Here is a 4,028-nt window from a genome sequence, read left to right on the forward strand (position 1 = left end):
TACTTTCTCTGTTTTTTTATACATGCGCTGTGATTATATGCTGGTGTAATGTTATGAATATTTAAAATAAACTGCAACCCACTTAATCCTTGATCAGCATATTTGATTCTCACATGCAAAAAAAAAAATCGTAACAGAAGGTTGCTTTCTGTGGCTTTTTTGTTTTGTAACTCAACCGTTACTAATTTAACCTGAGTGTTATTAAGGATAACATATATTTTAATTGGAGAGGAAATAAAATATATTGTTTGTATAAATTGAAGTTTGTTAATTATAAAATTAAAATATGCTAATGTTGCTATTTTTTGTAATAAATTAGAATTTGGTTCTTAGGAATACATGAGAACTAGAAATTCATAAAGAATTCGGCACAGAAAGGCACAAAAAGGCAAAATAAAACCTTTGTGAAGAGTTCAGTGTTTCAGACAGTTCATGCATACAGGGAGTTTTCAGGACAGGCACAGACTGACAGTCGACGGGCTCATTCCCAGCTCCCATTTTCACTTACGGGGGGGAGTTTCTTCACTTTTGAAGGGAAATTAAAGGGGGGGGGTTGCCCCTGAGCTGGTGTACCTTGCCTGAAGTAGCTTGTTTAGTTAGTGTTGTGAACCACATTACACTGCCTCGCTTAAGCACATGGTTTGTTACCTAACCTTGACCGAAGTCACGTGAGAGAAGGATCTGGGTGAGCTGGATCCAGCTTTGAGGCCACAGGACTTGGTGTGCGGCTCAACAAAGCCCTGTCTGGGAAAGAGATTGACCGCATTTTCCTTAGAACTGTTACAAAACTAAATCCTAGTAAGGAGATGATTTTTGGATGTAAGTATAGTATGTAAACTGTCCGAGAAGAGCCTGGGAGTAGGTCACAAATTGTACCTTCTAAACTGAAATGGAGAGCAAACACATGGTCCAAATAATATGCAAGCAAATAGCATACAGGCTTTGTGTTGAAGCTTGTTAACTTTGAAAAGGTATACTCTATCCCTTACTGTGACTTTTTGATAAATGTTATAAAAGATATAATAGCAATTCAAATTTTAATCACTAACGAACATTAAAGGGTTAAAAGCCTGTTAAGCGAGACAAGTGTTCTGTAGGTTTAGGTTCTTTAAAAAACTATAATCAGAGTTCTATTCAGACTAAATGTGAAAAAATAATTAGCATAGTCATCAAATTCTGACAGCTTGAATTAGGAAGATGTTTTTTTCAAATTACTTTGATTCTCAGTATCTTAAAGAAACAGAGAAGAAATTCCATGGACACTGATCCTGGGCTGAGTGTTAGATGGAAAGGAAGGATGCAAATAAAGGGGGAGGAGAAGCACAGGTGCTCTGAAAAGGAGGTTAGTAGCAGGACAGCAATTCCTTGGGAGTTGATTTGTATAAAAGAATTGCCTGGAAAGAAGAGCTATGGAGTATATTCAAGTATCAGTATTCAATAACTTCCTTCTAGTAGCTTCTGTGTAAAATAGTTCTTCCATGTTACTTGCAACGGCAGAACTGTTTGCTGCTGTAGATACGTAGGAGATTTACAAGGGGTTTTAATAATGTGTTCTGGAACTCTTTTGTTTAGAAAACATGGAAATTGCATATCTAATTTAGGAGCAGAAGACTGAAATAAGGAAAACCCATAGATCAATTTTTTTTTTGTTATGCATTTAGTTTTTTTCTCACTGTCTTGAAACATGGGGCCTGAAACATAATACTGACTTACTCCTCTGATTGCTGTAGCATGTGGCTCCACAGATACTTAGCTGTCTGTACTTTATTTTGGGGCTTGATCTAAAGCTCATAGCACAATAAAAATATTTTCAATTATTACGGATTTTTTTTCCAGGTTAGATTATTTAAAGACTCCTTTTAATATTGCCTGGTTAGTTATGACCACAATGCTCAGGTCAGTGATTACCGCGTTCGTGTGAAACCTCAAGCTGAAGTGGTGTATCCTAAGATTAAAGGTTACAAGGGGCGGTGACATTTGCTGCCACAGTGTTTAGTAACTACTCGGAAGAGAATTTCTTCTGCCTTTCAAGGTGTGCGAGTTCTAGCATATGATACATAAGGCCTACCCGAAGGGAAGGTTGGCCCTTCACAGAGTGAAGGAGGAGTGGGAGATTTTTCTGGTTTTCGCAGTGGTTTTCTGTGGCAGCAAGCATGCCAACAGCGAGTTGTTGCGCGATGTTCTTTTCTACCCTCCGCTTTGTGCACGATGGACTCCTGTGAGCGAGAAGGGTAGGTGTGGGCCAGGGAAGCGCTTCCGCTGCTGCCCAGAGGCTTTCCGTTGCCTGTCTCGTGCAGAACGGCCGGACTCGCCTTCGCTCTGGAACCTGCTGGTGAAGGGTGATGGTCGTCTTCCCCAGCCTAGTGAGGTCACCTTCCTTCCTCAGGGAACTGAAGTAGGAGTCAATATTCTCCCTCTTACGATTTTTTTTTTTGGTGTGTTTTACTGAGTAGCTTGGAAATTTGATCAGGAAAATAAAATCTTTTCTCCCCATTGCCCCTGCCATGCCTTCGCCCTGATTCAGGTTGTTGAAAGTATCTTGCCACCTCTGCGAATGCCACTGCGTCACATTGCTTCAAGAGATGTGCTGCTGTACAGCAATCAGTGTGCCATAATTATAACGTGGCCTTCTGTGAAGAGGCAAATGACCTGTGATAATAAAGAACCTTTGCTGAAATTCAGATTTTTTTTTTTTTTTAAACCAGGAATTCCTATTAAGCAATGCTGACATCGATGTTACAGTAAACCTACAAGCATTAATTCAGAGAATATGGCTCTGTGACCAACTTCTTTTGATAACTTGCTTTTTCCTAGGACAGGAAAGACTACAGATGCAGTTATACATGGCTTGGATAAACAAAAACCCAAGGAAAACCTGGGGAAAAAAATTGTATTAATTATGTTGTGAGTATGTAATATTTCAAGGTAGGTGAAAACTAGTTGGTTACCTTTGGATAATTATTAAATTACAGTTTGATAGCCTGGACAGCTATTGATGATGGCTGAGATAAAATGCTCATTAAGTTTAGAATTGCTGGAGACATATTGAAGAGATACTTGAATTAGGGGTTTGCTCTTAGATTGAAAAATGGCATTTGCTATCAAAAAATGAAATATGCTTTTGCAGTTGCACTGTGAAAACATCTGGGAGAATCATTACAATAACTACTGAAAAGCCAAGTTTAGTAGAAATGCAAATGGTCACCTGCAAATTTTGGAGAATGAATTATCTAACTTCCAGAAATTACCTGAGAGTATTTAAATTTATTCATGTTATGTCTCTTTGATCTTACAAAGTTAGATCTTGCTATAAAACTCCTCACGCAAGTTCTCTTATGTCACTTAGTTCTGCGCGGTACGATGAGAGTCATCACTTAAGCCAAATACTTAATCTCCTGAATACAAGCTTTTCAAAAGTGGGTGTCAAGCTACAGTAGTCTCTTCCTTTTAACTCTTGCGCAACAGAGAGAGGTTTCTGAGTCTAGGATTGACTTCACCTCCCTTTCCTGCGTAACCAACCCGTGTGATGTTCCTGGAGTCAGTACGGGAGCTCTGTTGGTCGGGTACAAGCCACCAGAAAAATAACTGTCGCCTCAAATGTCTCTTTTCGTGTTTTGCAAATTAGAATATGCCAAAATAACATTAATTTGACTCCTATTTCTGCATCACAATTTAGTCCTTTTATAACTTTGTTAAAAGTTGCTTTGTAAAGGCTTAACAGGCAATTGGAAGTTTCTGGAAGGAAGGCCCACGTTCCAGGTTGGAAGCTTCGCCTCTGCCGGGCTCAGGGCTGGAACCAGCGCTACAGAGGTAAGGGTACACGCCGGGGAGCGGGGCTGGGAATCGCTTATGGCGAGCGTCCCGGGAGCGCCCTTTGCCATGGAGGGGAAACACTTTGGTCACAGCTGCTGGCACTGAGGCTTTGCAGGACTTCTATAATCATGCTAAAGGAAGTTACGGTCTAAAAGAAGTATTTTTATCGTAACGGTTTTGAACATCTGTGCACGCCACCAAGATGTCATAAACTG

This window comes from Grus americana, chromosome 12 (genome assembly GCF_028858705.1).
Source record: "Grus americana isolate bGruAme1 chromosome 12, bGruAme1.mat, whole genome shotgun sequence".
Taxonomy (NCBI): Eukaryota; Metazoa; Chordata; class Aves; order Gruiformes; family Gruidae; genus Grus; species Grus americana.